At 46.0% G+C, this 15,462-nt stretch overlaps 1 long non-coding RNA gene across 2 annotated transcripts in view; it reads right to left on the bottom strand.

Annotated features, from left to right (window-relative positions):
* Positions 1–6,420, bottom strand: part of LOC128324025 (uncharacterized) — an 80,763-nt gene extending 74,343 nt beyond the window's left edge. For both annotated transcript variants that reach the window (XR_008306577.1, XR_008306576.1), the window contains exon 1: positions 6,272–6,420. This is a non-coding gene — a long non-coding RNA (uncharacterized LOC128324025). The remainder of the gene's footprint in view (positions 1–6,271) is intronic.
* Positions 6,421–15,462: the final 9,042 nt, after the last annotated feature.

Here is a 15,462-nt window from a genome sequence, read left to right as displayed (position 1 = left end):
GAGGAGGGTCTTCCAGCACGTGATGCAGAAGGTGGTAAGGTCCTCGGAGCATTCAGTGCAGGAAGTGGTTGGTGTCATGGAGTGCTCAGATGCCGTGGTCAAGAGGAAGTTTGAGTGATACATGGCCTTCCTGGAGAGGATGGCCAAATCTATCTCTAGAATTGCCAACCAGCGCCACCTTTTCCTTCTCCAGAGCAGTTGCTGGTGCCGGCACTCTACCTTCCCAAACACCATGGGCATTCCCAAGAAACCCCGGGCTTTCAAGCTCTGCAGAAACCCTTATTTATTTATGTATTTGTTTGTTTGTTTGTTTGTTTGTTTAACATATTTTTAAACCGCCCAAAACGTGCGTCTCTTAATGAGTCCGTTGTTGGGGCCGTCCCAAGCCACAATGCCCCTGCACTGCCACAAGCACACTTGATGAGTGCACAGGGTGGACGTCACCCCTCCCCGTCTGCAACACCCCTCAGGCCACCCTTAATGGGTCCACTGGCTGGGCCATCCTGAACCAGCCCTGTCTGTGCAGCCGTTCAGCCACCCACCATGGGTCGACATGCAGAACAGCCCACTGCACCAACTGCATCCCTTGAATCTACTTTTGAAAAGCGAGTGCCACGCCTGGAAAAGCAGGGGAGCAGGTAAGGACCTGCTCACCTGGTTTTAAAAGGAACCGATCCTTGCCCCATTGAACTGGTTTGGTTGCGGGTGTCCAAGCATCTTCAGCGCTTCCCTAAGGAGGCACTGAACTGGTTCGGGCACATCCCTATTTCCTAATGCAAAATTTTGAGTCTGTACTGCAGTTTCTTTCCCTAGGGAATTGCTCCAAGTTTCTGTTCCGCAAAACTGTTGAAAAATCATTTAACCCACACTTGGTTTTAGTGTTTGCACACGCTGCTTTCTTTCAAAACACCACTCTTGCTACAAGGTGAAATAGAAGGGCACCAGAAGCTCTGGAATTACTTTATACCTGTCACTAAAGGCAATTTGACCATGTTAAAATGCCTCCTTCATTTATTGAGTAAAGCCTTTGCACCTGTTTTTGGCCTACTTATCAGATTGGGGTTGCGGCTGCCCTATAAAATTGAGGGGATAAGATCCACTGAAGGAGCTTCTCCTTAGGGTTTGCTTTCACCCAAATGCCAGGCACAGCAGAATTGTAAAGGTATACTGTGCAAAATTGGGGGGGCGGGCCATGGGCATCGGAGTGGACGCTGGCTGACTCCCCACCAACCTCCCGCAGTGCGGGTCCTGCTTTGCTTCATGACGTGGAGGTGTTTGCGCCATCCAATAGGCACTGCTTGCTCCCCTGGCATTCAGAGTGGGTGCTTGCACATTCATGTGGTTCTGGAAACTTGCTGTATGCCTGTACTTGTGCTGGGTTGCAAGCATTCCCTGCAATGCACTAGGTAGTGGGTGCACAGCAGTCTACCCATAGGGATGTCCTCCCACACCCCCTTCAGCAGCCAAAAGCAAGCAACGGGATCAGTGCACCCCTTCCCCTGGGGGCAGGGAGTTCTTGCACACCCAAGGATGAGATAGCTGTTTTTAGTTGAAGCAAAAAAGAAGCTGGCCTCAGTGGCCGTTCCCAGAAACTGCTGGCAGAATGAATCTCAGCCACCTTAGAGCAATAGTAGATAGGCCTAAAGGAGAGACAAAGTGCACATGTCACGCCCTCGATCTCAGACAGCGAGGAGGAAGGGGAAGCTGTCAAATTTCCAGGCGATGCAGGAGTGTCTGAGGGGCAGAGCCTGGCTGTCAGTGTTCATGAAACAGCTGTGGCTAATGATTCAGAGCAGGTACAACAACCTGAGGCAGCAGAAATCGTGAAGGACCAATCCGAAGAGGAGCTATGCAACCACCCCCCGCTGACTCCACAACAGCGGCGTCTTACGAGACGCAGGGCTCAATTGGAGACTATTAGGAGAATCAAACGCCTCTTGCAGAGGGCCGATAAGCCTTGAATTCCTGCCAGCTGGGAGCTCTCGGCTTGCACTATAAATCACGTCACCAGCCTTCTACTCACTGCTGAAAAGCAACATTCGTCAACTTCTGTGTCGACAGCGTGCAGCCAAGTCCGGTCAAGACGAACTTCCTGAGCCATATCCAGTTTCAGCAGCTCCATTTTGTCCCGTGATCTTCCCTGGCAGTTGGCCAGACCCTGACAGCACAAGTGTGCCCAGGAGGCCAGCATGCCCCAGCACATTTTCCCTTTAAGCATGCCAAGCCGTGGGCAACGGGCAATACATCACCACCCACCCCACAACCATGGAAAGGTCAGCTGCCAGTAAGGCTCCTTTTACTGGACAAGTTGGCCCCCAACCCCATGAAATGAAGGAAGCACCCACCAGAGGCACTGCAAAGGCTCCAGAATGTGTGCGGCCAAATCCCACCTCCTTTCCTGGCACTGAGGAAAATTTTTGCAATGGCAGATAGGGCAACCAGAGTGGCTGTGTAGAGCACCATGGAGAAGGCCCTTCAAAGCATGGAGGAGGAATCCAGACATAGGTCTCAGCAGAGGAGGGACTTACTGCGGGCTCTTGGAACTTTGGGGAGCACGGGGCAGCTGATGCCCTCCAGGAAGCTGCCAGGTTCTGCGCTGAATCAATAAGATGCAATGGATTCATTGAATGCTGTAGGACTGCCATAGCGAGTGTGCAGAGATGTGTGGGGGCACTCTTCTCCTTGGCTCACCTTCTGCAGGAGGACTGGCCTGGAGGTACTGCCAAGGCACTACAACACCTGGCAATCCATGGAAGATGTCTCAGAGTGGGATGACAAGCAGTTCATGGGCAGCTTCAGAATGTCTAGAGGGACCTTGAATTTCCTTGCCAGTGAAATGGAGCTGATCCTCCAACGCCAGGACACATTCACCCGCCATGCCATGAGCACCTGGCCATCATGCTGTACAAGTTGGCCTCCAGTTCGAACTACCTGACACTCAGCAACCTTTTGCAGTTGGCACATCAACAGCATGCAGCATTTTCAGGGAGGTAGTTAATGTGTTGAATGAGCTGTTCCTTGATGACATGGTCCGGGTAGGGAACCCACAGGAGGCAAATATATTCCTGCTTCTGAAACACAGGTGCTCATGTGCATAGAGGGCAAAGCAATTTTCACCATTCTCCCCTTCCCCTGGAAGAACTTTGTGCAACTTGCAAATATGTCCCTGAGGGTTGTGCAGCACTCAGGGATGTATTTGTGTGCTGGACCGAGTAATTCCTGGGGGAGGGGCGATTGGCAGAAATCATACCCACACCCTGTGCACAAAGATCCACACTTCAGAAGTGGCACAAATGCTTCTTTCGGCTGCACATGCACAATATTAATTGGGATACTGGCTAATGCCTATAATTCTAACATCAACCAGTACAAAGTGAAAGTGAAACTCAAGCAGCCCTCCAACAAATAAACACATGCAATAAATGAGCACATGCAACTCTGGTGACGTCTTCCTCCCCTGTTGTAGAACATTGGCTCACTTTAAAGGGCCATACACTGGGGTTACATTGGTACCTGGTTTACATACAGCAGGCCAGTTTCACTTCCTTGCTCACCATCTGGGGATGACAGAGTGCACAAACTGTTCTCTCTTTCCCTGTTCCTCATAGGCACACATTGTATGCCTATGTGCAGGTCACGCTGTCCCTATCTTGTCCATCTATTGTAAATCAGGTCTTTGTGGGTTCTGATTGTGTTCTCTCCATGGTCTGTACAACTCTGAGCACATCACTGGCACTGAATAATTGTTAAATAATAGTGCTGTGCAGGTACAGTGAGGTTGATTAGCTAGCCTTTTCCTATGAGAAATATGAGCCTCCATTTCCTGTCAGCGTTGCCACATATCACCCACACTGAAGCTCTCGGCTTGGCTAAACACTCGGCCCTGTGAGATTCATCTGTATCATTGTCCCTGTAACCCAAGAGCATGTTGGATTTACAGACTTTCCTCAGTTCATTTGGGCAAGGTGAAAAAGACAGACTGCTTGAGAACTATCCTGAAAATAGGCTCACATATCAACCCAGCCTCCTCAGCTTGCCAAAGGCGGAAAGTAACTCCAGTAAAATAGAAAAGGAGAGATCGATATACCACACTGGATGCACTTATTAATTAAGTTTTTAAGGAAGAGTTATTTATAATGGTTACACGGACAGAGAAGTAATTCCAATTCAGGATCTCTGATTATCTGAATTGGTCAATTATCTTTTTCTCTTGCAAAGCCTTGACAACTTCCATTCAAAGAGATTAACTCTGGAACTGAGAAGAGGCAGCATGGCTTTGTCTTAAAACATGTTTTAAGATTCACTGAGAGTGGGTCTAGCCCCCCACCCTCTATAATATTACTAATGCACAGCCTTGTGTATTGTTATCTCTTTTGTAGTGGTGCATGTGTATGCTTTTGTATAAAAGCACAAGAAAATCCTGATGTTACTGGCTAATGATTATAGATATAGATATAGATATAGATAGTGAATACACACACACACACAAATACATCTACGGTGTTGACCAAATCTGAACTATTTTGAGCAGGGTCAAGTGAAAGCCTAGAGGTATAAGAGGAACTGAATGTTCCTGGAGTCCCCCCCACCCCCACTTTCATTCTTTAGATATAAAAACTGTATAATATATTTTCCACTAAGCAGAGTTGCAGAGAAAGATAAAGATGCTCTGATGTTTATCCTGGGCATGTTCACTTGACTGGGATTCCAATTAAAGCTGAACAATCTATTAACAAAGAGGCACCCTATGCAGTTCCTTGCATTAATGTGTGCTTCTGATCACTTGACATCCAGAGTTGCCACCAAAGCAGTGTTGGATGTGGATGAAGGTCATAGATGCTCCATTCCCTGTGGAGGTGCATTTGAGGAACTCTTCTTGCCAGAGGGGACAGTTGTTGCTTGCTGACTTCTCATTCAAACTGCACATTGCACTTTTTAATGAAGAAAAGGAATGCCCCACTTTCCAAGCAACCTGTGTAGGTTTTTCAATAACAGGGGAGATTGGAACAAAGCTTTTACAATCAGTAGTCAGCAGGGCAGAAAGCAGCAGGATGATGGGAAAGCACAGCATTTATTAGCATCCTGAACAAACAAACAGAGAAGGTGACAGGTCTTGAAAGTCCATCATAGGAAGTAACAGCTGTATTTTTGCAGCCTAAAGTAGTGCAAAGTGATTGAATTTTGATGGGAGGGAAAGAAACCTCCGCTGAATATAATACCCCATTGTCATTCTGCTTCTTGTTAATATAGTTTTTCTGAGTGCTCCAGTAAAAAACAAAATCGTGTTTTGCTATTTGGTTGAATGGTAGTGTAACTGGGGAGCGGGTAATAGGAACATTTGCCCCAGGAACAAACTGGATAGGGGTGCCAAATGGCCAATCAAAAGGCATGTAATATATTGACAGTTAATAAAATAACATGACATTATATAATGTTCTCCTTCCAGTTTAGAATTACTAGATATGTTTTCAAGGTGTTTAGCAAATAGCAGATTTAAGCCCAGTCTTTGTCTCAAAGCAAGCCCACATGGGGAAAAGCAAAATGCTGCATCATTCCCTCCATGTTTGCTCAACAAAGGCTGTTCCTTTAAAACTTAAATTGCTCCTTGGGTAATTGCTGCCACCACACCCACTTTTTAACAGAGTTTATTCCTCACTGCTGTGGGCGAAATTCCAGGGAACTCTCCTTCTCATTTACCAATGGAAAATTACAAAAACACCTTCTATGTGCAGCCTACACATGATGAGAAAACTTGGTAGGTTGCTGAGCAATTAACATTGAAGCATGGTTGCACCAGAGTAAAACCCCGAGTTAAAAATCCACTCAGAGGCAGGTAAAATACAAAGAACAAAAAGAGAAAAAAAATATTCAAAATACTACAGATTGCTTCAGTCTGGGGCTCTCTCAGCTTTACGCTACAGTTAAAAGGAACACTTGGCAACTACAATAATACTTCAAAAAGCACCCTCAGATGATATTGGGACAGCACACTTTAAAAATCGTGGTTACCCAGTTGCATGGAACATATATGAAAGAAAATAAAGTCCCCTCAAGAGTTTACAGAGGCTTTTAAAATGCCCTAGTTGGAAATGGGCATTGGCTCAGTTTGCCTTGATTTGTTACATTACAAATAAAAACACAATAAACCAGTTGTAAGGATTTGCATAGCACATAAGGAAATAAATCTAATGTGCTCTAACTAACAAACTGTTCCCTCACTAGACCCTTCAGAAGCCCCAAAGCCCTGGCTTCCTTCCCCCTTGACACTCACCCCAAACTCCAGGAGATAATTCAAGCTTCCTGCAATCCTCTCTGCAGATGTCCTTCCATGGGAGAATTCTTCAGGCTAGCTTTTGACCATGAGGCAGCCAAAGCTCCATGGCTGTCCTTCACTAAGCCTTCTGCCCGTACTCTCTCCTACCCCTCCTAGCTCCTTCTGAGGACAAAGACCAAAGATCACTTCCTGTTGCCAGCCCCTTTAGGTCCCGGCCACTGTGTGCTGAGTCGCTGATCCCCAGAGGTCACTGCCTGTCAGTCAGGACAGGGTTCACTTCTGGTTCACTCTTTACAGGAAAGGAAAAGCTGTTACTGCCTGATCAAGGTGGTAGATAAAAAGCCAGGAATCAGACAGCACCATCCAGCCAGGCAGATGGGCATCATTGCATCTTTTAACATTCCTGGCATTTACAGTCCAGCAAAATTCAGCCACTGGGCTGAATTGCCCTTGGGAAAGGAGAAAACCAGTGGCATGTGTTTCTCCCTTGATTTTACCTATCACTTCCCCAAAGAGGCAGTCCAGAGGTAACTCCTTGTTGAGGGAACGCAGATTTGGAAGCCTGCTGCTGTTCTAGAAATATACTCAGTTATGGCGGCACTGTGACTCAACCCCCAATACTGTTCATTTGTTCAGCTAGCTCTTTTGGGAAATGTGTCACTGACACAGCTGAGCAGAGACACCATTTCAACAGGACTAAAGAATGTACACCTGTGGACTGGATTGCAGCCATGCTATTTTTAAAAAGTATCTTCCTGTTGTACCAATAAATTACCTCCTCTTAAGTATTCTCTCCCCCTTCACTGACATTTTATTCTTTATGCCATTGACAAATGCCTTGCAGGTTGTGTCTTGGTGTGCGTACAGAAGCTTCCTTTCCTTCTCTATATTATTTTACCACTTCCTATCAAGTTTACAGCACAGTTCTAATCCATTAGGTCACCCCTCCCATTTCCCATTTCCTCCTACCTTTTAAGATTTTATTTATGCCAAAAGCCTCTCTGGTAACCTTGATTACTCCCTGTCTATTATAACAATGGAATGTGTGTGTGTGTGTGTGTATAGCGAGAGAGAGAGAGAGAGAGAGAACTTCAAGTAGGCAATTAATTAATTTCAACATCTTTCAGCTTCAGCTTCAACATTGTTTACTATTTGTTAAAGAGCTCAAAAGATACGAGGCACTGGGCTGCATTCTGCACAGTCCCCTGTTGATAGTAGCAACCAGCTGGGGCTGCAATTTCAAAGATGGCCTGGACGGTGCAGCAATGGGGCTTTTGCACAAAGTCTTTAAAGTGCTTCTGGGCCACAGCACAGTAGTCCCATCCATAATGCAAAGGAGCGCTGTGCTGCTGCCCGGAAATGCTTTAAAGCAATAGCAGCAGCACTTACATTTATACACCGCTCTATAGTCGGAGCTCTCTAAGCGGTTTACAATGATTTAGCATATTGCCCCCAACATTCTGGGTACTCATTTTACCGACCTCGGAAGGATGGAAGGCTGAGTCAACCTTGAGCCCCTTGGTCAGGATCGAACTTGTAACCTTCTGGTTACAGGGCAGCAGTTTTACCACTGCGCCACCAGGGGCTCATTTGCACAGCAGTCTCATCACTACACTGTCAGGGCTGCCTTTGAAGTTGTGCAGTGGCCCTTCAGGTGAAAGGGGGCAGCTCGAGGTATTACAGTGCCTGAGGTGAGGCGCCAAATGCTGCCTTGCCCCACATCCCTGGTGGGAGCCTGCTCCCTTTCAAAACTGACCCTTGCAAGCTTTGGAAGTGGCCCTGGGAGCAGAAAGAGAGGGCTGCCAACAGCCTCTTCTTCTCTCCTTCTGCTTCTTGCAAGTTTTGCAAGGAATATAAAGAAAGGTACTCTGTGCAAAGCTTGCAAGGGTCAGTCAGTCCTGTAGAGCTGTTCCTATGGTAGTCGGGGGGGGGGGGACATTTTGTCACCCTGCTGGCATCCCAATACTTCGCTGCCTGAGGAAACTGCCTCACTCACCTAATGAAAGGACTGATTTTTAAAGTGTGTCGGCCCAACTTCATCTAGGGTGCTTCTTGAAGTATTCTTGTAACCTACTGAGTATTTTTTCTTGGGAAAGCCTCAGATGGAAGCAGTCTGTAGCAGTTGAATAAAACTGTTGGGTTTTTTGTTCTTTTCTTTTACAAGCCTCTCTGATTGGATTTTTTACTCAGGAAAGGGTGGGGGCTGGAAAGGGGTCTCATTCTGGTGCACACATGCCTCAGATGATCAACAATCTACCAGTTTTCTCTCCACATGTAGGCTTGCATGTGGGAGGATTTTTGAGTATTTTCCCAGAGCAAAAGGAGTTTCCCTGGGATTTGACCCTCAGAGGGTCAAACTTTGAGATAAAGAGGGGTGGCAGTGGCAGCCATTTTTGAAACTACCAGAAGTACAGGAAAGTTTATGGATGTCATGTTGTTGCTTGTTGCAGATCCTTGCCCAGTTATGTTATCAATAAAAGTGGCCCTAGTTTATCCATACATGCTTGTCCTGACTTTCTTTGGGGTTCTGGGTGCAACAACAACTTTCCTACTTTGGGCACAGTTTTGTTGTGTCACCCTATGCATGCATATTTGAGCCTGCATGCACATTTCTCCTTTTGCTAGGATTGCTTAAATGGAATAGCTAGTCTCAGTCTCCTCAGTGTATGTACTATAGGTTATTTCTTTTCTTTTTAGTTTTCCTTTATTTTACATTATGATTCCTTTTTGGCCGATGTACCATCTTATTATAATCTATCTGCTTTGCAAAGAATCCAGCCAACTGATTTTCTCCTCTGGTTCCTTGTAGTTAATGCCTGATGAAATATGCTGAGACTGTACTTCTTCAGCCTTGCACATATTAAGGTGTTAGGTTCCAAGCATGGTCCTGAATTCATGAATGGGAAGGAGGCTCTTCTGAGCAGGATCAGTTTCTTGTGCAGCATTGCAAATGCCATGTTACTAGTGATCTATCAATCCTCCGTACCCAGTACTTAATTGCCATATATGCAGCAAGTCTCCAGATGGTGGTGATCATTCAAATAGACCCTTATTTTATAGTAACCTTAAGCCAACAAGCTGAAACGCTTGAAACCTGACTACTTGAGTGTAAAAGTTAACCATATTTTTGATTGCACCATTGAATTGAGAAACAGTTCATCTTATTTGAAACTAGCAAAATGCCTGGCATGTAGTGCATGAGAGGAGGGCATTTATAGTGCAGGGGTGCTGGGGGCTTTGTGTACTGCATACACAGGCTGCAGTCCCTGCACTCTCTGCAAGATCCCTCTCAGAGTAGGCTGGGCTACTTAGACTCAGCGATAACGAACAGGCTTTGCTCTCACTGCAATGATATCCCCCAGTGCATCACTGGAAGAAGCGAAGGGATGTACTTGGGACACAATGGGCGAAAAGATTTTACCTGCTCCCTGACTCTGGTGACCTCAGCAATTGAAAAGAGGTCATTCACACAATCAAAAACTGTGTTCTACCCAGGTTTGTTGCACCCAGAATCCCAAAGAAAGACAGGACAAGCATGTATGGACAAGCTAACAAACCTGGGCAGAACACAGTTTTTGCTTGTGTGAATGACCTCCAAGTCTGCTACTGCTCCATCCTGGTGTCTGTTTCATGGTCACGTTAGAGTCACGCAACCCTCAGAAACATGTATATACACAAGCGGAGGGTCTTGCCCCTCTAACCCTTCTTGATGATTACCAATCTAGTTGGGCTCAGACAGGCAAAGTTAGCTACCCTGGGCCTCTCCCCACTGACTCTGCTCAGTATGGGCTACAATCAGGCAAAAGCAACCATCAAGCAGTGCATTACAGACATTGAGCGCCAAACTGATCTCAGTAGTGTCCCAATATTCTACATCAGTGAGGGACTTAGATATACTGCCTCTCCTGCAGCATATCTTACCCAATTGGAGGTCCCAAACCACAGAAGGGCATTCACCTTGACTTGCTGCCATGGCCTCCCCTCAGCAGCGCTAGAGGGCTGTTACAGAAGGATCTCATTGGCAGAGTGACTATGCCCCTGTGGCTCAGGACAGATCGAAACGACTGAGCATGTCCTCCTATACTGCTCATTCTATAGAGACATTCGTGCTTCTCTTATCCTCCCATTGTTAAGCAAGTTCACGGTACGTTTGAGACAATTCTACAGCTTCTGGTTGCTCTCTGACACGAAGCCTGCCTTCACATATAGCATTGCCAGATGCTGTGTGGCTGCGATCAGCATTCGTCGGAGGATGATAGGATGTGAGACCTTAATCTGATTCCCGATGACTTTGGGTTGACCTTGCACTTGCCTCCACTCTTAGTGTCTTATACTGCTTTTTATTGCTTTTTATCATTTTTAATCTGGATTGTACCATTTTATACTCCCCCTTTTATCTTTTCTGTGCATTTTAATAATAGAAACTAGCTGATCCCACACAGAGCATCTGTGCAGTTGTGTACTGAGCCTGTGACATCTGCCGCAGCTCGCTCTCCCCCCCCACGGCTCGCTTGCTCTCCCCCTCCCCTCAGCTCGCTCGCTCTCCCCCCTGCAGCTCGCTTGCTTGCTCCCCCCCCCCGCAGCTCTCCCCATTGGGCGGGCCAGGGCCAGGCCATCCCGCCGCTGCCTCCCACTTCCTCCTTCTGTCTGGTAGGGCTTTGCCCGCCATCTGCCCACCTCCTCGCCGCCGCCATTATTTCTCCCCACCATCCACCCACCTCTTCTGGCTGGAGGGGCTTTGCCTGCCAGCCCCCTCTGCATCCTGACTGCTGCCATTATTTCTCTCTGCTTCAGTGCTGGAACTCTTGCACGCTCTAGGGCATCTGCGTGTTAGTACTTGATTGCTTCCCTCACCTCGGAGATCTCCCCACCCTCACCTGAGCTGCACTCCTGCTCCTCTTCCATCTCGTTGCTTCCATCCCCCTCACGCTTCTTGGTCGTGGCTGCAGCATTGCTGCTGCCTATTGGCCAAGCTGCAACCCCCTATCCCCAGAGACCTCACCACCCTCACTCAAGCACTGCTTCTGCTCCTCCCTTCAGGAGGAGCAGCAGCAGTGGTTGACCAGGCCGTTCCTCGCTGCTGCCACCACCATGACCACTCATTCCCCTCAGGCCGCTGACAGGCCCAGGCCCGTCCCTTGCCTAACTGCCTCCCTCTGACAATGACCTCGGTAGCCCCAAACAGCAGCAGTGATTGCCTGGACCCTTCCTTGCTGCCATGGCCACTCATTCCCCTCAGGCTGCTGACAGGCTCAAGCCCGTCCCTTGCCCTTCCTTCTGTCTCTCTCCCCCCTCCCTTCTTTTTCTTTCTCTCTCCTCCACTCGCTCTTCTCCACTTTATTCCCCCTCCCTTCCTGTTTTTTCTTCCTCCCTCCCTGAGTTAACAGATTTTGTTCATTTACACAACGGCATCCTCCTTCTCCTGAAGGGGCTCTTTCCTCCCTCAGGACCTGTCTTTTTGCAGACTCCTGCCTGCTATCCTTTTATATCCAGAACATCTTCCGACCAGTAACAGCTGCATTCCAACTGACCTTAACCATCACAGACCCCTCCTCCTTATCTGCATATGGAATCCCCACTGCCCAATCACCATGGTGCTTCTGCTCTTACAGGCTCCTTCTCCCTATCTGCATATGGAATCCCCACTGCCCAATCAGGTGCTTCTGCTTGCAAACTCAGCCAATCGCCTCCTTCCTACCACATCGCCACGCATGGCCTGTCTAAAAGAAATAAGTATATAGATAGTAATGTTTTATTTTTAGCAGTTTTAGTATTAGTATTAATGTGCATATATGTAATTTTTATCTATTTTAGTATGTCTCTTTTAAAATTGCAGTTATCTTTAATTTTAGCCTTTTCGCAATATCTGTCATCGTATTTGTGATCACCTTTATCCTCCTGTATTTTTTAACATGTAACTTTTAACTTGTATTCTCTTTTAGTCCTTTTAGTATCACCCTCGTTTAACATGTAATTTTATGCTGGTTTCTGACTAATAAAGGCTGATTTATTTATTTATTTATTTATTTATTTATTTATTTATTTATTCCATTTCTATAGCGCCCTTCCAAAAATGGCTCAGGGAGGTTTACAAAGAGAAATAACAAATAAATAAGATGGATCCCTGTCCCCAAAGGGCTCACAATCTAAAAAGAAACACAAAACAGACACCAGCAACAGTCACTGGAGGTACTGTGCTGGGGGTGGATAGGGCCAGTTACTCTCCCCCTGCTAAGTAAAGAGAATCACCATGTTCAAAGGTGTCTCTTTGTCAAGTTAGCAGGGGTTTATTGACACAAGTGGAGAGGGAGGGAGGCAAAAATCACTCCCCTCTCCATCCCCACCCGCTTAGTGTCTGGTCTGCTGCTCAATCAAGCCTTCAGCATAGAGATGCTGAAGGTGGACCCACAGCCCTCTTCCATTGTCAGAAGCTGCGGAGAATGTCAGCCACTTTCTCTAATATACCATACAGAAATCCAACATATTTTACAGGGACAATAGCCATCTTGTTGAGGAGATACGTTCTATTTACCATAATTATAATATGGAGAGGGGATTCTCAGTCCCTCAGATAAACTTGGGGCGGGGGGAGGGAGGCAGGAAACTTCAGTTTTCAACTCTAGTTTAGGATTGAGAGATATCTCACCATTTCTTCAGAGGACACTTCCATTTCCCTTCCTTCCTTCCTTCTTTGTCTTGTTTTCCTTTCTTCCCTCCTTCCTGTCCTTCTCTTACATTTTCTGTTCATTCTTATTTTCTCAGCTCTCTCTTTTTATTTCTTTTTTTTCAGGTAGAAAAAAAATGGATTTCCCCCAAATCATGTACTGTGGGAGCTGCATCAGCTTCTTGCGCAGTGGGGTTTATATCAGTCCTGGTGCTTAATTTAAATGTCACACAAACTGGTGTAGTGGTTAGAGTGCTGGACTAGGACCGGGGAGACCTGAGTTCAAATCCCCATTCAGCCATGATACTTGCTGGGTGACTCTGGGCCAGTCACATTTCTCTCAGCCTAACCTACTTCACAGGGTTGTTGTGAGGAGAAACTCGTATGTAGTACACCGCTCTGGGCTCCTTGGAAGAAGAGTGGGATATAAATGTAAATATTAATAATAATATTTCAATGTAAATATCTTATAATCAAGCATGGGGTACTTTGAGGCTGGTTTGCAATGCAGAATTTGTTCCGTTGCTTCACGGTTCCACTAGATTCATTCCACTGGTGCTTGCTATCAGGCGTTAAGAGGAAATAGTCATTAGTCATTCTTCCTTCTGGGCTAGATTAAAAAAAAAACCAAAAACACAGACAACAACCCGTCTATATGCCTACTTCCCCATTACCATTCATCAGAGCTCCTCTCACCCTTTGTTGTGTCTGTGCTTAATTCCCTGAGACAGGGCTGAGGAAAACTTGCACAGTCCTACATTATTTTTTCTGATCGAGTTAGGAAAAATATTGCAGGTTTCTTCAAAGCAATTTATATTCATTGTCTTGGAGGGACTGTAATGATAAAACCATCATGTTTTCCCCTCAAAATATAATCACCTTTTTATCCCAGTGGTGGGACTATAATTGGTGTGAATAAATTCTGCTATCTATAATACATCAACTCAAAATTATTGTCTCTGATTCTCTCATTTCTACCTGTCAGCCATCAAGCCCTCTTCCTCTGCTCCTTGTACTACTAAAATGTCTCACGTGTTTCAGGACTGTCCAGGCCTGAGACCTGTTCATGTCCACATCCCTTTGTTTGTTATAACTTCCATCCAGGGCAGTAATTTTCATTTGGCCAAGAAATAGTCATTTCTTGGTCTTGTGGTAGCAAGCATGACTTGTCCTCTTAGCTAAGCAGGGTCTGCCCTGGTTGCATATGAAAGGGAAACTAGAACTGTGAGAACTGTAAGATATTCCCCTTAGGGAATGGAGTTGCTCTGGGAAGAGCAGAAGGTTTTGAGTTCCCTCCTTGGCTTCTCCAAGATAGGGCTGAGAGAGATTCCTGCCTGCAACCTTGGAGAAGCTGCTGCCAGTCTTTGTAGACAATACTAAGCTAGCTAGACCAATGGTCTGACTCCGTATATGGCAGCTTCCTATGTTCCTATGTATAATGTAGGGAAACCAGTGTTGGACATGATTGGATGCTATAGAGTATGGAAGAGCACATGACAGAGCAACATTCTTATCTCTTCTCTCAACACACAAATGGGAAGCAAAGCTTTTGGCACAACCCTTTGCTTCTCATCCTGTCCTGAACCAAAGCTTTAAGAAGTACGTGTAATTGAGCTGGACATACTGGCCCACATTCTCCACAGTGACCCAGAGGTGGTTTATGCACTGTTTGTGCTGCTGTAGTTGTAGTTGGTTTTTTTAAAGAGGAGGACAGCAAGAACACTGTTCCACAATTTGCTAAAATGGTGCAAATGCAACTGAATGACACTACAGCCATTGGAAATTATGGTCGTTGTGTGTCACACAAGACTGTGTGTGTAAGATTTTAGGCATTCACAGAACAGCACTCTTGTGCTTTAAAGAAATATATCTGCAGCACCACAGGTGGTGTGGAAACGGCCTGCAGGACACTGAGCAATTCGTTGGGGGGCGGGATACATGGGCCCCACTTCCCTGAGTGGAGAATTTCCAGGGGCACAGCACTACTTTGATTCATGCTTTCTCTGGAGGATAAATCACTGGAGACTTTGGGTGTTTTTGTAACATTTGGTTTACTTACAATATACAAGTCGAGCATTAGATGGAGTTCAAGTATCAGAGCATTACTACAAGCAGCAAGTGGTTACACCAGATTCCCCAGAGAGTAGCACTCACCCATCCAGCTTCTTCATTCAAGCCTCTCCAAAACTCAGTCTGTCTGTTTCACACCTAACCCAAGCTGCTGTTTCTTTACACTGACTGTTCAATATATTAGGGATGTGCAAAAAATTTCAGGCACAGAACAATCTGTGCCCGAAACGAGCAATTTCGGGTGATTCGGGGCTGAACCGAATCACCCCCGATGTCCCCCGATATTTTTCGGAAGTTTTTTCTGAGGTGTGAATTCTCATTCTATCATAGCAAATGAGATTTTTTTCAATTAAACAACTCTCATGACCTCACTTTCACTTTTTCACACTCTCAATTACTATGAATATGAGGAAGTAATCAATTTAGCACACTTCACCTTATGAAGACAAACCTC

Source organism: Hemicordylus capensis, chromosome 4 (genome assembly GCF_027244095.1).
Source record: "Hemicordylus capensis ecotype Gifberg chromosome 4, rHemCap1.1.pri, whole genome shotgun sequence".
Classification (NCBI taxonomy): domain Eukaryota; kingdom Metazoa; phylum Chordata; class Lepidosauria; order Squamata; family Cordylidae; genus Hemicordylus; species Hemicordylus capensis.
The sequence above is the reverse complement of the archived record's forward strand: the minus strand, read 5'-3'. Positions and strand labels throughout refer to the sequence as shown.